The following is a 24,283-nucleotide window of genomic DNA, read 5'->3' as shown; positions in this document are numbered from 1 at the left end:
AGGATGAATGGTGAAAGACTGAATGATGGATCAAAGAATTAATAGATGACAGAATGTACATTTGAAATGGTGGATATCAGGGGTTTGGTGGAAGGATGAATGGCTAGCTCCTTGGACAAGAGAGCTCTTCTGGGGAGGGTTGTGATGACTTACTTTGCTTTCTTGGTGCCATAAGAGCTTTAGTTCAAAGTGGGAGGTATTTAAATTGTCTGGCTACTCACTTGCCTATGTGTTACTATTCAGTATTTGCTGTGTGCTTATGTGTGGGATCTATACATTATGCATATGACATTTTGAGTGACACCCAACTGCTACTTGAAAGTTACACTAGTATTTGTAAATGTTTGCATGTTTTGTTTTAGGTGTAAGGTTTTAGGGAGAGCCTCATAGTGCCATGAGCTGTGCTTGAGATGTATACTGTGTTTGTAACAATAGGCAAGGTGTCAAAAATAAACTATGTAACAGTGTATAGACAGTGCCTTCTTTAAGAAAGCTGCAGGGAAAAGCACATCCGTGACTTCTGTCAGCTAGTGCAACTCTCTGTGAAGCCCCCAAAAGCAAGATCAGTTTCCATATTTTAAATTCCACTTGCGGAAACACCCATAATGCGTTCCCTATAGTGGGTTCATCACAGCAATCCTCCCTTTAGTTCACCTATGCGTGCCGCTTTACATCTCACAATGGCACTCAGATATGAGATGCTAGTAACAAAGTCTATCCAAGCAGATCGTCCTGACCACTTCTCTCACCAAACATGCCTGCTCAGGACCAAGAGTTGTAAACAAAATATCAGAGTGCACAACCCAGTGCAGTAACCATATAAATAGATTTTCATATGAAAAACCACAAAATGACCTGCACAGTCGCTCAAAGCTGCGCACATACAGAAAAAGCATGAAGTGCACGATTGTCTCAACCTACTATAAACTTATTTTGACTTGTACTTGAATGGTTGTCTATTTACTTACTTTTAAACTATTGCGCAACTTCCTCTGATGTGTCTGTAAAACGTACCTTTTGTTCCGAAGTTTTGTCCTGAATTTTGACCTTCTGTCCTGAATTTTTGTACTGAATTTTGACCCTTTGTCCTGAATTTTTACACTTACTGTCCTGAATTTGCACCCGTGCCAGTTGGTCACCCTACTGCATGTTGGTGCTTGGAACAAAAGCAGACAACTTACAGGCGCTGCTGAAATCGTCCCGAAGTTAGAAAATGACACTGGGACGAGTTCAGCATATGAGGTGGCACTCCACTGAAAGCGGGCAGCTTTGTAGCAGGGTAGACGGCATCTACCCTCTGAAAATATTGGGTAGACTTTGTCTACCCATGTCTACCATCGACTTGAGCCCTGTTTGTATTACAATTTTAATGGAAAACCTGAGGCTAGCATGGCAGATAATAAAGCTGTCCCTAGGCAAGACCTAAGATACCGAAAATGTATTTTAAAAGCTCTAGAGGCCACCAGTGAAGTCTTTGGTGGTCTGCCAGTTAGTGAACCTATTGTATATTTCACAACTTTCTTTTCAGAATCCCCTGAATAAAATTTGTGGCTTTTGCTGCTCTGTAAAATGGCTAAATTGGTCCATTTATGAAAATATGTTAGGGTACAGGAATTCCCTTCTAAATCTCCTTGTAGAGGGCTGTAATTTATGAGCCTTCTTACTGTGCTTCGAAAACAGTTGTAATGTAGCTGTAGATTTGTGTTCCTCCCGGACCCATTATCAAGACAAAGGGCAACCCTCACCCACAACCTCTGACCCTCTACCCAAAAAGCAAATGGCTACATTGATATCTGTCCCTGCTGCCCTTTCCAGGAAAATCTCTGCTGCGCTCTGGGGACCACGTTATCGCTTCCTCGTATACACCTGCAGTGTGGACGCATTTATCAACTTGTGAAATAAGTAAACACTGAAGGGGTTTAGCGGCTTAAAGAAGAATTAGCACACGGATTGCCAGAGCACGACATTTCCTTGTGTACCCCCCTCACCTCACCCCACTGATTAATAGCTGGCATGTTTAAAGTCGGTGTCAGGTTACTAGAGATTAGAAAGCATGAGAGAGATAGCTTTGTAGCTTCCAAGAGACACTGCCAGCAGAATTTATTTTTAGGTCTCGCCTAGCGTTGCAACGCGCATGCGTTGCTCGCGTAGCAAGATTTATTGGGGTAGAGGGATTTTAGCCAAAGGACTTTTGCTCCCGACTATGCTTCGTATTGGGCAACGTCAATATTTATTTAAAACTGTGTTCTCATTGGTCTGCAGCAGTTTTTGTTACCGCCCTGTGGCTTTTTTCGATATGCCCTTGGGACAGCGAGTCTACGGTGTGTCTTGCTCTCGCTGCCTGCACGCGCCAAACAGCTTTCTCATTGGTTGGCGACTAGCAAATCAGCATTGTGATTGGTGGACCTTGTCAACCAATCAGAGAGCCTACTGGCGCATGCAGGCAGCGTGAGCACGACACGCTGTAGACTTGCTGAAAACAGACGTCGAGTTGCTGCTCCACCCCCCGGCTGCACGCACTCTTCGTGGCGACTCTGTATTTAATTTGCTCCTAATGGCAGAGCTTTTATGAGATTTTGTTGGTCTGTTTCTATGCTGGGAGCGGGGGTGGGTGAGACGCTAGGAGACAAACTGGAAGCGTCTTTTAAGGTAAGTACAGTAAGTGGAGTCTTGTGTAAACTTTGACGATGATGGATTTCTCTCCAGCATACCTCTGAGCGGACGAGCTCTGGGGGGCTCCGCGCACTCTGCAATCTGGGAGCAAAGCAATTTTGTAGAGGAGGATATAGTTTTCCTTACACACTGTCGCACTCGGCCATCTACAGACGTATTCCTTGCTGCCCCCCTTCCTTGCCACTTCGCCCACCTTACTTGCTGCTTTCAGGCACCCTCAGTCACTTTCTGTCGCTTTCGAGCCTCCGCCTCTCCGCCCCCGGTCAGCTCCGGGCACGGGGCTTGAGTTTCCAAGCTCCAAGTTCCACGTACCTGGGAAGCTCCCCTACGACCACGGCCACAACCAGGGATGTGGGTCCGTTGTCCCAGGCTGTCCTGTCCTAGGCTGGCTGGCGGGCACAGGGCTTAGGCTTGGGGAGCCTCGGCGGTTTCGGCGCAGTTTCAGCGAAGATCTCGAACGCCGGCTGCCGGCAGCTCCACGGCAACGGCAACAGTGAAATCGCAGCATGGATTCAGGATTGTCACGTGTGGTTTTTTTTATTAAGCTATACCGGTGTTGCACTACGTTTACGCTTGTTCTGCCATGATGCAATACCCACTCACAGTTAGCCACCCAGCTGGATGAGACCACGTAGCTGCCATTGGCTGATAAAAACTGTAAAACTGAAGGCGATTGGTTACTATGGTTTAGCTGATGTTTTGGAAGTTAGACTTAAAGCTCGTACAGCCCTCCCTTCTGCAGAGCGCTATTACTGGCTGATGTAGTGCTAACTAAAATAAACAGCAGTAAAACACCAGGCAACCCCGTGGTTAAACTTTTTTATGGTGCACGTTAAGAATAAACTTGTCTTCTGAGCTGTGAGGTGGAGCCGCGCGCATGAAGATGTCTTCTGCTGCCGAGAATAATTAATAAGACACAAGGCCTCTGGGGCCTGTCAGCGGTTCAGAGTATCTAGAGTTTGAAATTCTGCCACCTCATGACAGTGTGACAGCGCTAGGGACTCAAACCCTGTGAGATCCCTTATATCCACAGGCCCAAGACTTACCAGTGAGCTATCGCTCCTGGTGTTGTAGATGGCCCCATCTATGTCCCTAAAGCCCGAGACGCCATCCCAATCGGATAGGGTCTGCTGAAATAAAGGACCCGTTGGGCCTGCGAAGATGTGCCAAGAACTATTCGCCCCCCAGCGGGAAGGTTACACCTCTTCACAATTCTGGGCCTGCCCTCTTTGGCTATTAAGGCGAGAAGGGTTTTGCTTAACCTTCGGCCAGTCCCCTCTGATTGCTAAACCTGGAGCACAGGAGTGGTCCTCACTGCCCGCCATGACCATGGGCAAGGGGCTCTCTTGCCCCTGCCCACCATCCCTTATTCCTTATCGGAGTTATGCCCCTACAGATCCCTCAGTGATGAAACCCCCCTAGGCATACCAGCTTCGGGAATCTGTCTGGCTTGAGCATTGCGCGCTGTCTGTAAAGTTCAAGCATTGAGGATTGACTAAGTCCTACTTCGCCCCTCTCATCATGCTCCCTAGTACTAGGGTGGCAGGGGGGGTGCCCCCCCCCCCCACCAACCCCGAGAATCCCCAGCGGTGCCAAATTCCTGCTCCGTTGAAGTAGAGATTTAGTGCACCCTGGGCGTGACAAATGTTCTATAGACATATTGTCCCCTTGTGTTTGACCCGCTGACACCCCAGTTATTGGGACAGCAGCACCATATGTAGGCTGGCAGCACTCCCTGAGCGCGGTAAAAGTGTCCCTAACCAGGATCCCAGTCTCCTGCAGCTGCAGTACGCGACCAGTGATTCCGTTGGGGGGTACCCCAACCGCAATGGTCCTCTAGACATGAAGAAACCCTATTTTACCTGGGCCTATCTCCAAATGATGGTGGTTTCACCCAGCTATGGAACCTATTTACTTGTTTTGCTACTCGGCCCCCATATGGGTAGGCCTCAGAGTCAGGGCAACGCGCGTGCTCCTAGGGCACGATGCTGCTGGAGAGCAGACATCTGTTACCTACACGCTGATACTTTAATGGTGAGGTGGGCGACAAAGAGGTCGCCAGGAGGGAGGGGGAAGGCTAAATAGCCTCCCCCTCACACCAGGGCCAGGAAGTGACACGCATTGCGCGTCACTTCCGGCCAGCCCGAGGAGGGGGGCTCCAGTCTGCGTCCCCGCCCCCCCCCTGTGGGAGGGGGTGGGGAGGGGTGACCGGTGTCCCTGGGGCACTAAGGCGCCGACCGCCAATTGGCCCCCTGCGGGGGCCGCGGTCAGCGGCAGACATGTTTAGTTTTCACCTGAACAGTGCATGCCCCGTCCTTGGGAAGCCACTTGTAATAAAAACAAGCATTTACAATGCATTAGGTCTCGCAATGACATTATTTTGAGCTATAGACATTGTAAATAACATTGTTTTTTTTTCTTTTGTAAAACACAAATAAAAGGCATTGTAATTAAAACATTTTTAGCTTTTGGCATTTTAAATTACAATGCCTTTTATTTGTGTTTTACAAAAGAAAAACAAAGCAAAAAAACAATGTCATTTACAATGTCAGTAGCTCCAAATAATGTCATTGCGAGACCTATTGCATTGTAAATGCTTGTTATTTAATGCAGAGTTATATAGCGCGAACTTTACCCAAAGGTGACAGAGCGCTTTACAAAAGAACCAGATACGTTACATAAGGTACACAAGATAAACTAAACACGCTAACAGGTTACATATATACAATTACAAAGGTACACAAGAAAGACTGAGCACGCTAACAAGTTACATATATGCAGTTTCAACGCTAACAAGTTGCATATTTATATTGTAAAAAATAAAAAGGTGTCAGCGTTAGGTTAAAACAGGAGTAAAATACATGTTTACAAAGTTGACCTCATGTGAGTACTAGATGGCCATAAGAGTCAAGAAATTCGTTTGAATTATTCCAGGAAGTGCCTTTGGAGGAGGAGAGTTTTAAGATTATGAGGATCATGGGGGCTCAAATTCACCTCCTGCCCTTGGTACTGCTCGCACTCGCTGCCCTGTCCTACTGCGAGCCACTGTAAGCACAACTGGGGACCCTCGAGCTGTCTTTGATAGTTCTCACGGCCCTGCTTCTCTGCCAGACACAGTAAGAGCACCGGGGCCGCCACCTTCAGGACCCTGCTCCGCTGTCCAATCTCACTGCCCGCCACTGTAACCACCACGTGGGACCCCAAACCTGCCTCTGTTTCTGCTCGCCCTCACTGTCCTATTTCACTGCCAGCCACTGTCCACTTGGCAATGCTATAGACAGTAAGCACCACTGGAGGCCCTTAACCTGCCCATGCTCTTCCTCACTGCACTGTCCCACTGCCAGCTACTGTGAGCCCATAGGGGGATCCTCAACCTGCCTCTGCTCTCCCTGACTGCCCAGTCCCACTGCCAGCTACTGTGAGCCCATAGGGGGGTCCTTAACGTGCCCCTGCTCTCCCTCACTGCACTGTCCCACTGCCAGCTACTGTGAGCCCATAGAGGGATCCTTAACCTGCCCCTGCTCTCCCTGACTGCCCAGTCCCACTGCCAGCTACTGTGAGCCCATAGGGGGGTCCTTAACCTGCCCCTGCTCTCCCTCACTGCACTGTCCCACTGCCAGCTACTGTGAACCCATAGGGGGATCCTTAACCTGCCCCTGCTCTCCCTGACTGCCCAGTTCCACTGCCAGCTACTGTGAGCCCATAGGGGGGTCCTTAACCTGCCCCTGCTCTCCCTCACTGCACTGTCCCACTGCCAGCTACTGTGAGCCCATAGGGGGATCCTCAACCTGCCCCTGCTCTCCCTGACTGCCCAGTCCCACTGCCAGCTACTGTGAGCCCATAGGGGGGTCCTTAACCTGCCCCTGCTCTCCCTCACTGCACTGTCCCACTGCCAGCTACTGTGAGCCCATAGGGGGATCCTCAACCTGCCCCTGCTCTCCCTGACTGCCCAGTCCCACTGCCAGCTACTGTGAGCCCATAGGGGGGTCCTTAACGTGCCCCTGCTCTCCCTCACTGCACTGTCCCACTGCCAGCTACTGTGAGCCCATAGGGGGATCCTCAACCTGCCCCTGCTCTCCCTGACTGCCCAGTCCCACTGCCAGCTACTGTGAGCCCATAGGGGGGTCCTTAACGTGCCCCTGCTCTCCCTCACTGCACTGTCCCACTGCCAGCTACTGTGAGCCCATAGAGGGATCCTTAACCTGCCCCTGCTCTCCCTGACTGCCCAGTCCCACTGCCAGCTACTGTGAGCCCATAGGGGGGTCCTTAACCTGCCCCTGCTCTCCCTCACTGCACTGTCCCACTGCCAGCTACTGTGAGCCCATAGGGGGATCCGTAACCTGCCCCTGCTCTCCCTGACTGCACTGTCCCACTGCCAGCTACTGTGAACCCATAGGGAGATCCTTAACCTGCCCCTGCTCTCCCTGACAGCACTGTCCCACTGCCAGCTACTGTGAGCCAATAGGGGGATCCTTAACCTGCCCCTGCTCTCCCTCACTGCACTGTCCCACTGCCAGCTACTGCGAGCTACTGTGAGCCCATAGGTGGATCCTTACCCTGCCCCTGCTTTCCCTCACTGCACTGTCCCGTTGCCAGCTACTGTGCGCCCATAGGGGGATCCTTAACCTGCCCCTGCTCTCCCTCACTGCACTGTCCCATGGCCACCTACTGTGAGCCCATAGGGGGATCCTTAACCTGCCCCTGCTCTCCCTCACTGCACTGTCCCACTGCCAGCTACTGTGTGCCCATAGGGGGATCCTTAACCTGCCCCTGCTCTCCCTGACTGTACTGTCCCACTGGCAGCTACTGTGAGCCCATAGGGGGATCCGTAACCTGCCCCTGCTCTCCCTCACTGCACTGTCCCACTGCCAGCTACTGTGAGCCCATAGGGGGATCCTTAACCTGCCCCTGCTCTCCCTCATTGCCCAGTCCCACTGCCAGCTACTGTGAGCCCATAGGGGGATCCTTAACCTGCCCCTGCTCTCCCTCACTGCACTGTCCCACTGCCAGCTACTGTGAGCCCATAGGGGGATCCTTAACCTGCCCCTGCTCTCCCTCACTGCACTGTCCCACTGCCAGCTACTGTGAGCCCATAGGGGGATCCTTAACCTGCCCCTGCTCTCCCTCACTGCACTGTCCCACTGCCAGCTACTGTGAGCCCATAGGGGGATCCTTAACCTGCCTCTGCTCTCCCTCACTGCCCAGTCCCACTGCCAGCTACTGTGAGGCCATAGGGGGATCCTTAACCTGCCTCTGCTCTCCCTCACTGCCCAGTCCCACTGCCAGCTACTGTGAGCCCATAGGGGGATCCTTAACCTGCCCCTGCTCTCCCTCACTGCACTGTCCCACTGCCAGCTACTGTGAGCCCATAGGGGGATCCTTAACCTGCCCCTGCTCTCCCTCACTGCACTGTCCCACTGCCAGCTACTGTGAGCCCATAGGGGGATCCTTAACCTGCCCCTGCTCTCCCTCACTGCACTGTCCCACTGCCAGCTACTGTGAGCCCATAGGGGGATCCTTAACCTGCCTCTGCTCTCCCTCACTGCCCGGTCCCACTGCCAGCTACTGTGAGCACATATGGAGATCCTTAACCTGCCCCTGCTCTCCCTCACTGCCCAGTCCCACTGCCAGCCGCTGTAAGTAGATGTGAGGGCGGGTGGAAATCCCCATACCCCTGCCCCGCTGTCCTGTCTCACTGCCAATTTTAGTAAGTACTACAGGGCAATCCCTGTCCCAGTGGTTAATGAGCAGCACGCTGTGCCAATCCTCTCGTCCTACACAGTACCTTTCAATGGGGTATCAGCAAAACCTGACAGTTATAGCGACTTAACACGGCAGGCTTGCATTATGAAGCGCTATCTAAAACAATGTGTTATGTTCTATTACAATTTATCATTTATGTTGGATCGCTAAAAGGAGCAATTCTGGACTGTGGGAAAATAGTAAACAAAGCAAAAAAAAAGGAGTAAAGTCTCTTCACTTTGATTCTGACAGAGCCCTATAACTGTTGGTAAGTAAAAAAGGGGCACGTTCGGTAGAAAATAAAGGCGCACGGACGCAATAGTAAAAGCGTGCTGTGCCGCCAAATAAAAAAATACTATCAACAGATGTATAAATAATTAAAAGCAAACACAACACTGTGCCATTTACTTTGCTTGCCGACCGCGCTTCTTCCTGCACCGCTGCTCCTGGCTGCTGCTGCTGAGTAGTGGGGGCGGGGAGAGGTGGCTGTCATGTGAGTCCGAGACGCAGCAATGCTGGAAGGCATAGAGGGCTGCTATATGAAAGTAAAAGCGCTGTAAGGCGCAGTGTTATAAAATAAGAAATGGATGTTTCTGTAAAGTAGTTTGTGGCCACTGAGCAGATGAAAACAAAAGCACAACAGCCATTTTACATATTAAATGCGGTCTGCACCCTACAGTGAAAGTGAAAGCACGCATGGCGCGCAGAATGTTACAGGAAAGCACGTTGTGCCTGCAGTAGGTGAAACTCATTAAAGAAAAAAGTGCTCTTACACACTAAATAAGACAAACCGTGTCACAACAGAAGTAAAAGGGCCAGTGGCCATGGGAGGTTACAAATGAAGACAAGGCAGTACTAAGGAGGGACTAACAAGCCTATTAACGAATCAGAAGACAGCATTTACGATGGACATTGACACAAGCCAATGACAAATATGGTTAGAGAGTGGGCGGAGTTCAAGTCCATACTCTAATACTGCATGCCTCGCAGACCAGCGCAAGTGCGCTGACTCTGGCTCGACCTAAAGAAATGTGCAATGAAATCAAAATTGACACAGTATAAACGAGTACAGCCCAATTGTACTTATTTTACCTGATTATGTCTTACAAAATTAGTTATCAAAGCAGAACTTCAAGGAGGACAAACAACTAAAAACAAGCAGCAAGTGACATTGCCTATAAATTCCACAGTGAGTAAATTGACTCTTTGTGTCGGCAAGCGCAAAATTTATATTTCAAATATGGGGAGCCCCCCCCCTAAAAAACACAGTTGGAGCAACTGGATGTAAAGAGACATGGAGAATGTGGTATTGAAAGTGTGACTAATCATTTGACAAATCACAATGTTTATTAATAACGACCTTCTCTTTGATATTAAGACCTCCTGGGTTTTTGAGGTCTAATCTCAGGATATAGGTTGATTCTAATTTCCTATGGTCTCTCTCCCTATTGCCACCTCTGATATTCCAAGGCACTGCATCTATGACAAAGTATTTGAACTCTGTCTCTGTTACCATGGATGTCCTTAAAAATGCCTAGTCACCGAATAGGCTTTGTCTCTGATTTTAAAAGCTCTGACACGCAGCAGTATGCGTTTATGTACTTGGAGTTTGGTAGTGTCCACATATTGAAGCCTGCAAAGGCACTCAAGTACATATATTGCATGGTCAGTTTTACAGGAGCAAGCCTCGCGTATGTTTTGTGGGGTTCTCTCCATAGGAGTGTTGAAATATATATGTAATTTCCTTCCCTGTGCATGAAAAGCAAAGAATCACAGCACGGGCACAGACTCCAGGTATAGTGACAAGGATTTTATTTTTCTTCTATGACATGGTCCACATGACGCATTAAGGCCAACATAAATACATACACTCCAGTTGAAGGATTCTTCTAATTAATCATTTTCTATTGTAGCTGATCCTCGTTGGCTGTGCCAGGATCAAGTGTATCCTGCTAATCAGATGAAGATGGCCCTTAATGAGACCAAGAACACTCTGGCAGTTGTTTCTGTATGAAATTGATGGTACCAGCAACTTTAATCAGAACATGTGCTATTCATGAGCTACAAACACTATGTTAAACAGTGCACAAGCATGACATTGTATAAGCGGGTGTCCCAGAATACTCATGCAGAATCTCTCCCTGCCCTACTCTCCCATATAGCTATATTCATTTGGACAGAAGGGTGCCAGTTGAGTTCACATTGCTGTAAGATCAATATAGATCCCTCTCCCCCCTATATTGGACAATGTTGTTGGTGTTCACAGTTGATTCACTAGACACAGTGATGTCCCACGTCTTGAGTGCGTTTTCATATTGCAGCCTTCATTAGTGTTTGTGCTAGGCTCTCAAATATGAGCCTTTCACTACTCTGACAGTGTATTTGATACATTTTCATCCATCTTGCTGGACAACAATGAATTTTCTGCCCAAGCATAATCTTCCACCCTTCTCGCGTACCTTGTATCTGTGCTCACCTGTTGCATCCATAGCAAACACAAGGAGATGATGGACGGAGCGCTGAAACTTTTCAGAGACTCACCCCCGGTCACAGATCTGGGTTGAATCCATCATAATTCTTTAGCTTACTTCGCCACCCCAGTTCAGACACATCTATTTGCAAATCAGTCTTGACCATGGGCCTCATGGGAACAGTCCAGCCCGAACTGCCAAACCATGTCTTCTCTGGACCGGCAACAAGCAACCTGGGCCCGGTTTCGGGCTAACAGCCCTCATCAACCCGGCTAGCTTGAATCCAGTGGCAAAGTGTGCAAGGAACCCACATCTGGGCATACCCTGCCAACTTAGGGCGAACAAAGCAAACACTAGGAGATGATGGACAGAGTCCTTAAACTTTTCAAACACTCACCCCCAGTCACCTTTTGCATCCATTCCACTATTGGATTCTCCTCTGCGCTTGGTCTCTCAAGAGGATGAACACACAACCTCGTACCTGGAATTCATATTTGCTGGAATGTGATCTTCACCTCAGAGTGGTGTCCACTGGAGATACATTCAATGTTGTTGTAGATCTTTATGTGGTATTGACATCCTACATGATGCTGCCCTTGAACCCTTGGTTCAAAGACTTCAAGGTGCCCCAATGGATTGGGAAATAGCCTTCCCTTTCCTGCCACACTCAAAACATCAGTCCTGCAGCAGGGGCATCTTAACAGCATTATAGGCCCCTCGGACAAAGCAGTTCACTGGACTCTGCCTACACAACGGCAGTGTCCTGCAGCAGTTATTGTGTTGTGTTGTGTTGTGTTGTACCCGGATGTCCTGATGGGTGCTGCCAATCAACAGATAAACTGGGCTTGGAGTAATTTGCCCTTGGAATCTAAAAACTACCCATTTGTAGAGGACACTAACAACGAGTACCCTTGCATTATAACTTTCACAAGGTGAACTATTGCACCAGCACGCACACATTCTGAGATGCTGGATTATTAACCGATGGGATAGCAAGGTGTGAACTCCCATCAAGTTAAAAAATCAATAGCTTGATAAGTAAAATACAGTACTAAAGAGAAAACCTGGGCGTACCCCTTGTGGCTTTGGCGCAAATAAACTTTTCTTCAAAGAAATGCATGTACGTAATTTAAGCAGCACAACACCATATTAAAATGAATGAAGATACCAAACAATCAAATCCCATATGCTGTAAAACCAAAGATAAATTTATGAAGTTACATTGCATAAAATTGCTTACAATGTTATTAGGGAAAATGGATATATGGTTTTTATAAAGAGTAAATGTTAAAAAGCACCAAGAAAACACAAAGCACCAAGGGAAATCAAAGGGCTACAGCACCTAATGATGGACAGAATGCTGAATAAATCCAACACTCACCCCCAGTCAAGAGATCTGGGTTAAATCCATTGTTCTTTTGCTCAGTACGCCACCCCAGTTCGGGCCCAGCCATCTGCAATTCAGTCTTGACCCTGCTCCTCATGGGACCAGTCCAGCCTGAACTGCCAAGCTGGGTCCTCCCTGGACTGGAAATAAGCATCCTAGGACCAGTTTCGGGTTATCACCCCTCATCAGCCAGGGTAGCTTGAATCCAGTGGTACAGAGAGCAAGGGACCCACATCTGGGCATACCCATCTCACATAGGGCGAAAAATGCTGCAGCAACAAATGATGGACGGAATGCTGAATAAATCAAACATTCACCCCCAGTCAAGAGCTCTGGGTTAAATCCATTGTTCTTTTGCTCACTACACCACCCCAGTTCAGATCCAGTTATATGCAAATCAGTCTTGACCCTGCTCCTCATGGGAACAGTCCAGCCCGAATTGCCAAGACGGGTCCTCCCTGTACTGCAAACAAGCATCCTGGGTCTGGTTTCGGGGTATAGCCCCTCATCAGACAGGCGAGCTTTAATTCTGGGGCACAGCGAGCAAAGGACCCAGGTCTGTGCATACCCATCCCACATAGGGCTGGACTGTTCCCATGAGGAGCAACGTCAACACTGATCTGCCAAAAAATGTCAGTGGCCTTGATTTTGGTTGGCAGACTATTGTGGATCATCTTCCTCCCTGCGGCTTATGTACCCAAGTCCATGTGCGCATCCCCAATCACTTATTTAGTGGCTTCACCCCATCTCACCAAAGTTCCAATTCATTTATGATATTTGTTGATTTTGTTACATTTACTGACATACTCTGGCATCACTGTTGCTAGTGAGGGAGAGATAACATGCCTGCATCGAAGCAAATTGCACCTTCAATGTAATAAGGAAGTGTTTTCACTTGTAAAATCAGTAAATCAGTTTATCAAATGCATTGGAAAGTTGACTTCAGTGCAGCCAATTCAGTTGTTCACTGAGAGGTCTATAATTAGGACTCCCAGTTATATGGTATTTATTTTTTTACCATTTCTGTCTGTATTTATCCATTTTTATTTTTTGCCCATTTTATCGGTATTTAGGCATATTTGTTCTGTGTTTTGCAGATAAATGAAGTTGTAAAACTGTATATTTCCATATTGAACTGATAGACCGCCAGTCATACTTTGATGTCTGTCATGTTTTAGCTATTTAAGCTGCCAAATATTACAGAACAATACATTCACCGGTAAATATAGCATTAAACCACAAATGTATGTGGACATATGACGTTGGGTAAAGAGATTTCATCCTGTTCTGTAATTTCCCATGCTGTCCATCTGCTCAGCTGTTGGGCTACAATTCATTAAATACAGCACGGAGAGTCACTTAAAAGAAGCCTAATTTTCTGTATTTATCCACTTTTAAAAATAAATGCAGACAGAAAACACATTGTTTTGTGTCTGTATTTATCTGTAAAAATCTGTAAAAACTGAAAACTGGAGCCTTGCCTATAATTACTGAAACAGCCCCTTCACTGTAATTCTTCCACAAGAGATACGTATGGGAGGGACGGCAAATGGTAGTGGGTGAAATTGCTGGCACGTTCATTTATTTATTTATTACATTTCTTAAGCATAACTATAACCTGACAGGTATCCTGGCGCTATTGTACCAACTAGGGTAAAGAAGACAAATTCTCAACCATACAAATCAGCACTAATTGTATTAAGGGAAAAGCCATGTTTTGAGAACCTTAAAAAATGCAATAATACAGTAGATCGCCTCAGAGTGTCCAGGAGTTGAGTTCAGAATTGGACTGCCTCAGTCGTAAAGGCCCGTCCTCCTTGTCTAACCTTTCTGTATGTGGCCATACAGGCCAGGTTGGCAGAGGCGGAGTGTAAACTCCTACCAGGAACATACCATAGTCTCTTACGCAGAGGGGCCAGACCGAAACCATGCAGGGATTTAAAGACAATGCAGAGGGACCTAAAGAATATTCTTTGTTTTAGTGGTAGCCAGGGTAAATTTCTAATTGCCAACGAGACTGATGTCCTCCTTGGCCACAGCTTGAAGCCTCTGAAGCCATCCAAGCAGGTAGTCTGGAGCCCCTAGCAATAGGGCATTACAGTAATAAAATCACACTGAGGACTACTAGTGCTCTAGAAGAGTTGGGAACATGGTCCGTGACTGGCTACCCCCCCTCCCAGCTTCCCACACCACCTTGAAGGATTGACATAGGCAAGTTGTCTTTGGAAGGCGGGGGGTCAGGGACCCCCCGGACGTATTTAATATACAAAACAATAAAGGATGAATATCAACATTACATCAATTATGTTAAGAAACGCAAAATTCATGACATTAGATTTACAGTATTGAAGACAAATATCCAAGGCTAACCTTAACAAAAGTCTAATACAGCGTGTTTCCTATCCGAATCTAACATCCTGCCTGAATTTTGCATTCTAACATTTCTGGCCCGACAGCAAGGCCGCTAACCGGTGTCAAGTCCTACTAACCATGCCCTTACTCACAGGTGCGCATGCGCGACAGTGGACCGCCTACCCCGTCGGCATCGTGAACTCCATTTAACCAACAAGGAGGGCCCTTACACTCTGCGTCATTTGCTGACGTCATGATGTATGTGCGGGGTGGCTACCAGCCTAAGGAAACCGTGACTCCCTCCCCCGCATCTTTAGCAGCTAGCGGATATTCCTGCCCCTGAAGTTCTAGGAGGGACCAGTGGCCCCTCCCCCTGGGCCGCCCCCTCCGTGGATGGTGACGCCCCCCCTAGGACCTTAAATTGCTGCTCACCGATCATGACCTTAGAGCCTGACCAACCCTAATAAATACGATGATGAACCTAGGGAAAAAAGGGGAAAAGAACTCGCTAAAGGACAACTACACTAAACTAAAACCAGACCATAGTAATACAAAGCATGCTGTACTAATGGGAAAAAAGGCCTAAGTACACACAATATTACTCTTTTAATGACAACATAATCACAGCTCTAACGGGAAAAAGGCCTAAGTACACACAACATCCATATTTGATCACAACCAATCCTAGCTCAAAAAGGCCTAAGTCAAACTTACATAGTACCTCTGACTAGCATTGTTTAGTGGCTTGTTTTTAGGGCAGGTGGATGGGGAAAATTAAACGCCCGAGCGAGGGGCACACGAGGTATGCGGGGAGCGAGCCAGGGGCAAGAGGGCGCCCAGCTCGCTCCCCGGGCCTTTTAAGGCGCTGCTGCACCAGGGGGTCGCCGGCCCAGCTGGCCCGCCCCCCTGCCCCGGAAGCTGAAAAGCTGCTTCCGGGTCACGGGGGAGGCATCAACCTATCGGTGGTGGGGGCGCGCCACGCACGTCATTGACCCGCGACGCACCCCCACCACCGAGAGGCCGGGGGAGGGGGGGCGCCGCACCGCCATGTGGGCGGGAAGGCCGAGCGCCCCCCCCCTTTACACATGGTCCGTGACTGGCTATCCCCCCCTCCCAGCTTCCCACACCACCTTGAAGGATTGACATAGGCAAGTTGTCTTTGGAAGGCGGGAGGTCAGGGACCCCTGGCCGTATTTATTATACAAAACAATAAAGGATGAATATCAACATTACATCAATTATGTTAAGAAACGCAAAATTCATGACATTAGATTTACAGTATTGAAGACAAATATCCAAGGCTAACCTTAACAAAAGTCTAATACAGCGTGTTTCCTATCCGAATCTAACATCCTGCCTGAATTTTGCATTCTAACATTTCTGGCCCGACAGCAAGGTCGCTAACCGGTGTCAAGTCCTACTAACCACGCCCTTACTCACAGGTGCGCATGCGCGACAGGGGACCGCCTACCCCGTCGGCATCGTGAACTCCATTTAACCAACAAGGAGGGCCCTTACACTCTGCGTCATTTGCTGACGTCATGATGTATGTGCGGGGTGGCTACCAGCCTAAGAAAAGCGTGACTCCCTCCCCCGCATCTTTAGCAGCTAGCGGATATTCCTGCCCCTGAAGTTCTAGGAGGGACCAGTGGCCCCTCCCCCTAGGCTGCCCCCTCCGTGGATGGTGACGCCCCCCCTAGGACCTTAAATTGCTGCTCACCGATCATGACCTTACCGCCACAGGCCAGCATTGTTTCCCGACAATCTGGCCCCCCCACAACTCCCGCCTGAAGGTCATACCTACCGCACAAAGCCCTTCAACCAAGCTAAGATATTATCACACCATATTGTATTCCCTGCCTCAGTCAAATGGACCCCATCCTGTAAGTACAATTCATCCCCCCAAATAGTCCCATGTGGGATGGTCTGTAAGTGCGTGGTTCAGAAAAGTTTCTCTAACTTGGTATTGATCCTCTTTACCGAGTGATTCAATGCCCTGACGGAATCACCCCCACGCCACTGCAGCCGCGGTATCAGCTGGGACCATACCACAGTGCAGTCAGGGCACACCCTCCTTACCCAACCCGCTGCTTAGATGATCTCTTCCAGGAGGACCCTCCTACCCAGTCTAGCAAGGTCATTCCCCCCCAGATGAAGAATCACCACCGCCGATGGTGCTGCATGTTGGGCGACCAACTCTGCAAAGAATCCCCGAAACTGACTGAGGCAGAGACCCCCCCTCCCAAAGAAGGAGATGAACAAACCTTTTTGCTCTAGCTCCCTTCTACCCCTGCCTATAAAAAAGACATGTTTAGCACGATTAACATATGAATGACCAACAATCCAAACTCTGCCTGACCGCGTCCTGTGTTCCCGACTGTTCACGCCGCGATGAGTCGCCGATAAATCTTGATGATGACCCGAAACGAGTTCTCCGCCTGCGTCACAGAGCAAAGAAACTGCAAAACCAGAAAAACAACCCAACGTCAGAAAACTCTAGGTACTTTACAACATGTGTACCCGCACATACCGTTTGTAGCAATTGGACTTGGGTGACCATCTCCCAATTCTTTTAACACTGTTCACATGCAGACCCCTTGTGATTGCCTCAGTGGCTGCGCTTATCCTAAAGGAGTGTGTGCCAAATTCCTTCGGGTCAAGGCCCACCCTGGTAATAGTCAACTCCATGACTCTTCTGAACTGGTATTTGGTTAAAGGGGTGCCGTCAGCGTGTAATAAGAACGACCCACCCAACAATCCACCTCTCTGCCTGATGAAAATCTCTACATGGTGTACCGGGCAGCAAGGATTGGCCCTTGCCCTGTGCAGTACCACAGTCTCCCCACGCGCCTCCTGATCAGTTTTTGATATCAAAATTGTCAACCACAATGTGTCTCCCTGTATTGTTGTGTTCAGGAATTGGATACCCCCCTGCCTATCTGCCTTGGAGGCTGCAACCAACTCGCTCAGCCTCAAAGCTCCATAAAAGGCTAATGTGAAAGCTGCTGTGAACAATTGTATCTCCCAGTATGAACTACAGACGCCATGCAATGCAGGCAATAATGCCGTCAGCCTCCCCAAGCTTATTGGTTTCCTAGTGTCAGCCGTGCTGCCCTGTAAGCGGCGCCAACCCCTCAGACCCTTCCGCACCACAAAGCTGTTAGTTGGGTCTTTCACTCCCTTTGCCTGTGCGTAGAAGGAGACAGCTGCCCTATGCCTGTTAGCTGTTGCCACTGAGCGACCCTCCTGATGCAATTTACCCAGATAATCTGTAAAACTATTCTCTAGAGCCCATTTGGATTCCCAGTCACGCCCCAAGAAAGTGCAATATGAACCAAACGCCCCTTCATACGCTGTCCTTGTCTTGGGGGCTAAGCTAGCAGCCACGAGGTCCTGTAATTTGGGGCACCAATCTGCCAGAGCGCTGACGGGAAGTGTGTCGGTGTAGGCTCTGCCGATGGAAGATGTTCCCTGAATACCTGCATTTTTTGGCGAGAGAGTGCATCAGCTGCATTATTAAGGACACCTGGCACATGTTTTGCCCTGAATATAACATTAAATTTCAAGCATCTCAACACAATCTCCTTCAAGAGGCGGAGTATGAACCAACAGCGTGCCGCTTGCTGATTGATGCACTCCACCACCGTCATGTTGTCTGACCAGAATATCACTGATTTGTTACGCAGAGGTTCTGGCCAGACCATTAATGCAACCCATATGGGGAACAGCTCCAGAAAACCAATGTTGGTTGTCAACTCACTGTACACCCATTCGTCCGGCCACCTGTTGGTGACCCACTTTGTTTCCAAGGATGGCACCAAACCCAACACTCCCAGCAGCGTCAGTCCATAAACCTAACTCTGCTGAAGTAGTGGGGGGGCCGGACCACACAACCCTGCCGTTGAAGTCCTCCAGGAATGCCATCCATATCTGCATGTCCTGGCGTACCTCCAGCGACAGTCTAGTGCGGTGGTGTTTTTCTCGCAGACCCTTCATAGCCTGCGCAATTGAGCTAGAAAAGGGGCGAGCCATTGGTATCACCCTCAACGCGAAATTCAACTGGCCCACTGTTTCCTGAAGCAGTTGTAACGAGACCTTCTCTTTGGCCAGGCACGCGCGTAGTGCCGCCTTGAATTTAGACACCTTCTCCTTTGGGAGCCTGAAACAACCCTCCACAGAGTCTATTTCAATGCCCAGAAATTCTAGGCAAGTAGCTGGCCCCACTGTCTTCCCCAGCGCCAGCGGGACCCCAAGAGCCCGCATGAGCACGCAAAATTCCTGCAATGCCCGTGCACACTTCTGAGACCCAGCCGCGCCCAGGAAGAGAAAGTCATCCAGGTAGTGCATGACCTGCTGGTGCCCGGTTGCCTGCCTCATTACCCATTCCAAGAAGGAACTGAACGTCTCGAAATAGGCACACGAGATCGAACAACCCATGGGCATGCATTTGTCCATGTAATACTTCCCATCAAACTTGAACCCCAAAAGGTGGTGATCCCCCTGATGCACAGGGAGAAGACGAAATGCAGACTCTATGTCAGACTTCTCCATCAATGCCCCTGAACCCAGGCCCCTAAGCAACACCACCGCTTGGTCAAAAGAGGCATATTTTACACTGCAGACATTCTCATATATAGCATCATTCAAGGATGCCCCCCTTGGGGCTGAGAGATTATGAATGAGTCTATATTCGCCTTTCTCTTTTTTAGGGACAACACCAAGTGGGGAACAAACAAAGTTGGGCACTGGCACCTCATCAAATTGTCCTGCTATCCTACCCAGGCGTAATTCTTTTTCAATTTTTGCAGCCACTACCCCTGGGTTATGCTTTACAGACAGTTGGTTCCTGCACTCAGTCTTACCTGTGTACCCTCCTGCCGGTATCCTGAAACCCCAAGAAAATCCCTCCTGAAGTAATTTAGCCGCTGCGTGATCTGGGTATCTGTTCAGCCAGGGAATCATTGCCATGACATCAATGGGAGTGTGTGATACTAAACCCTCCTCTTGTCTATTCAGGCTTCCTTCTCCCCTTGGAGCCCTGGTTGCCACCCTTAAATCTGCAGGAGGTCTCTGGGTGTGAGGGGTGCCCACACAAGGAACAGGCGTGTTTGAACTTACATGTGCCCGCTGCCCTAGTGCAGGACCGTTTGTTGAAATCCCAACATACGCCCTTTTTATCCCCCCCAACCCTTACCCTTTCCTGGTACCTCACTTCCTTGCGCATGCCGAAAGGGCTGTTGGGGCTTGGCCGGGTATATTTTCTGTGCCCCAGTTGCCCCCATTGCTGCTGCCCCCCCCGTTATCTGATTGTACCATGACAGGGAATCCACCATATCCCATGCTAAAGAGGGATTACATTCTTTAGCTTTCCTGAATGAAATGTCATATTTCTTCCACCCGTTTCCCACTTGTGTCTCGCTCCACATGGCAATCCTGCTCTGGTAGCAGGCCATTTCTGCTTGTAAATTGGGCGACCTTTCAGCTGTAATGGCACTGAACACGGAAAAGGCCCTCATCCAGTTAATAAATGTCTCTTCCACTCTGAACTTAACCAACTCCATTCTCCATTCACTGGGCAACATCCATTCCTTTTGTGACTTGGCATATTCAAGTTCCCTACTATCAATCAGCAAGGAGAACATGTTGATATATTTGCCCGCCCAGATCATCTCTTTCACAGCCTGAGACACATGCTGCTCCAAATTCTCCTTCCTTGAGGGCATAGCACCATCCTTAAGGAATGGCAAAGCCACCTCCTTACCACTGTCAATGCCTTGTGACGTAGCACCATCCTTCTTTGCCGTCTGCTCGCTGGCGGAACCTGTTAGGGGAGTAATTGGTGCCAATGGCGCCCCTTCCCCCGCCCTGGCCAACTTAATCATCTCAACCAGTTTCAAGGCTTCCGCTGAATGATCTTGAGAGGATGGCAATAACCCCCCTAACTGTAACCAGGGTAAAATGGCGGCTATCTGGGATGCCAATTCCACCGGGACAACGTTATTCGGGGGATTTGGGACCCCGACGGGGGCAATGTTCACGGGGGTGACGGGGGTGACGGGGGTGACGGGGGCAATGACCCCGAGTGGGGCAACCGGCAATGCTGGCGTAAGAGGAGCTGGCCCAGCCGGTGCCATTGGGGGCATCACGGGAGCATCCTTAGGCACTCCCCCTGGCTTTCCCTCCCCCTCAGCTGTATTATTGGGCGTTGTGCTTGCAGTTTTCTTGGACTTGCCCCTCTTAGGAGGGGTGACAAAATCACCTCTAGGCTGTGGTGGGTTGATTATCCTTCTTGGCCTGCCTTGTGGACCAGGAGGCCCATCCAACCTCTGATTAATTTCTGCCACACTCCTACCCAACTCATCTACCTTACCCAAGCGCCTATCAATCGCCGTCATCCTGCGCATCATAGTCTGCATCATTTGCTCCATGCGGGCACTCTTATTAACTTGTGCCCCCGGCATATTCCACAATATGCAATGCAATCTAATCCTAGCCAACCCAGGCAATTGTACCTTCTTTCAGAAGGAGGATGTGAAGATGGCCGTAAGCACCATGCAACTGTGACCGCAAAACACACCAAGCTAGTCTTAGCGTGTGGGCGAGCGCCAACCCCTCGTAGGAAGGTCTCAAGCCCTGCGGGCCCCCAGAAGCAATGAAGTGCAGGCCTGCCTCACTCCCCTTACCACCGATGACCCGTGTGTCCTCAGCCCGTTGCTGTGCTCTGCGCCCGTGATCTGTTGTCTGCCACTGGAAAAAACCCCACAGTCAAGCTTCCTAGAAAAAACAAAATATTAATAGCTTGCAAAAGACTTTGTGTAATCAATCAAAAAACGTTCAGCAACCAGAAACCCTTATATAATGCATTGGCAAGACTTGAACCCTTGTATTGGAAGATTCTGTGACACCAGAGCCATAAGACCTACTATTAAGCTACGGCTCCTTGCTTCAACAGCATTGATATTAATTACAGAAATCTAACTGAACAGCAGCAATGGGACTTGAACCTGTAACCTTGAGAATACGAGTCTCTGACCTTAACCATTGCCCCACAGACAAACACCATGTGGGATTCTCTCCCTCGTGCTGCACCGGAGCCCCTGCTCCTCCCGCAATTACCTTCGAGGCGCGTGCGTGCGCCTACAAACCACAGCCCACACCGAACAACTCGGGATCCCACGTGGTCCGGTCCGCTCTAGTGCTCCTTACCGCCCCTGCTCGATCCGGATCAGCCGCCTCGTGTAAAAGCGAAGACGCCCTCGTCCTCCGCCTGACGCCAATGCCCGCAAAACAAGCCCCGACATCGCCGATGACACCTCCTTACACCGCGCTCCTCGTCGCCGTCCGCTCCGACGTCCTTCGGGGTCTTTTTCCTGCAAAAAAGAAAAGAAAAAAAAACACGAAAATTACACGCCCCGAGCGAGGGGCACACTAGGTATGCAGGGAGCGAGCCAGGGGCAAGAGGGCGCCCAGCTCGCTCCCCGGGCCTTTGAAGGCGCTGCTGCACCGGCCTGCCCCCCGCCGGACCCGCTCCCCTGCCCCGGAAGCTGAAAAGCTGCTTCCGGGTCACGGGGGAGGCATCAACCTATCGGTGGTGGGGGCGCGCCGCGCGCGTCATCGACCCGCGACGCACCCCCACCACCGAGGGGCCGGGGGAGGGGGGGGCGACGCACCGCCATGTGGGCGGGAGGGCCGAGCGGCCCCCCTTTACAGTAGAGTTGAGGAGTAGAGGGAGAATCTTATGCAGTGCTTTAATTAAAGCTAAACAGGTCTCTGCGGTCTTATTGAAGTGGCGCTCCAACCTAAGCTTCCTGTAAATGATGACACCCAGATTCCTGACAGCCTCCAGGGGTAGGGGAGTCTTATCGGAGGGCACTGGCCAAAAATCAGATGAAAGCGAGGCTGGAATCTTACTCACCGGACAGCACAGGAACTCTGTTTTATTTCCATTGAACTTCAAGGAGTTAAATTTAAGCCATTTGGTGATATCATTCATACAGTTATGGAAAGTGTCCGGTGTTGTCTCCTTCTAGTGACAGGATCAGATGTGGTTATATCATTATTAAGTCTCTCCTACAGATAGCTTTAAGCTGTCTGTTGTAGAAGACCTATTATGTACAATACCAGTCTTCACAAAGAGATTTAGTGGAGGTCCTTACTTACCGTTGGGCGACGTTCTTGTCATTCTTATTTCCTCGCTTCTTATTTGATGGCTGCCTTCCTCTTCTTGTGTTTTTCCTGCCCCTGGAGCACAGCTTCTTTACTATCCTTCTGATTGGATGACTTGTATTCTTCTACTTTTTACTGTCATGGAAATACTTTTTATGTTTTTCTTTGAGCACTCCTTGGGAGTGCATATGTTTCTTTGCTCTCTCTGTGTGTGTTGCTTTGCTCCTCACATATCCACCCCTCCTGCGTTCTGCCTTGCTTCCCTATTCCCCCAGCTCCTCCGGCCTACCCTGCTTTTTCACTTTTTCAACTCAAACCACCCACAGCTCCCCTACTCGGCGGTGGTAATGCCGCTCTGCAGCATTGAGTTGCACTCCCACACCGTACGCCCCTACACCGCTTCTGAGTTGCTCCCAGGCATGCATTTTCTTTTATTTGGTGGGCTGGCATGCTACATACTGCCACCGGGCTGCTTGCTTTCCTAAAAAGCGGTCTTGCACACATGTTATGTTTTTTATTTTAATTTACCATACTAAGAGAGGTTTTCGCCATTTTGGAATGGGGAATCAAAGTGTACTTTAAAAAAAACTACCTACAGAGCTATGAACCATGCATGTGCATTCGTGGTTTTGTTTTCACCAATACCAATCAACATCAGCAGTAACTTTTTTTGTTCTTTTTGGTGATTGCAAGCACAATTGACAACAAGCATGGCTAAAGTCAGTAATCTCCCAATACTTAACCGGGGCGAGGCTCATTAGCGTTGCCAATGCTTGTTTCTTTTAAGGGAGGGGTAGGGTAGCCAGTGGTCTAGGTGGATGTTCAGGTTTTAAAAATGTTGCATAATTATGGGACGTAGTATGTGCGATGGCATACTGTGAGGGGAGACAGAAACTGGAGAGAAAAGGGTTAATAGGATGTGTAAGGGGCTCTCTGTGTCTGGGAGAAGCAGGGAAGCCAAATAGTACAGAGAGAAGGACACATACTGTGAATGTCTAGAAACAATAAGACATCTGATGGAGTTAGATCAGTTGAAGGCGATAGTAGAGGCATTTTGCCCAATGAGCGCTCCTCAGTACAATGAAAAAGTCCTTCTTTGGGCCTTTTAAAGTAACTTTTGGCACCACTAGGTGGCGCTCCACAGATACTGCTTTACCTCCTCATATGGAGGCGCAAGGCACGATTTATGTGTGGCGCAGCTTTTTTATATTGGGAAGCTTCTCAACGGGGAACGCATCTGAGACATCAGCAGGGCTGTTCACCCGCCTTTGAGACACAGGCGTCTTGTGAGATATACCTTGTACTTTCAGTTAGCGGTAGCTCCTCCGCTAAGGCGAAGAGTGTCACCGCCCTGCTCTGCGAGCAGTTTAAAAAGGAAAAATAAAATTATAATAACGCAATGTTATTATCATGTTATTTTTCCATTAATGCTTAGGTGCGGGGCGGGGCTGGACTGACCAGAGCAGGGGGAGGAGTTGTGAGCACACGCTAA

At 49.2% G+C, this 24,283-nt stretch overlaps 1 protein-coding gene across 1 annotated transcript in view; it reads left to right on the top strand.

Moving 5' to 3' along the window:
• Positions 1 to 24,283, top strand: part of LOC146812520 (bactericidal permeability-increasing protein-like) — a 137,214-nt gene that overhangs the window by 73,322 nt on the left and 39,609 nt on the right. The window lies entirely within an intron of this gene.

This window comes from Triturus cristatus, chromosome 7, assembly GCF_964204655.1.
Source record: "Triturus cristatus chromosome 7, aTriCri1.1, whole genome shotgun sequence".
NCBI lineage: Eukaryota > Metazoa > Chordata > Amphibia > Caudata > Salamandridae > Triturus > Triturus cristatus.
This window is presented reverse-complemented; position numbering and strand designations above follow the sequence as displayed.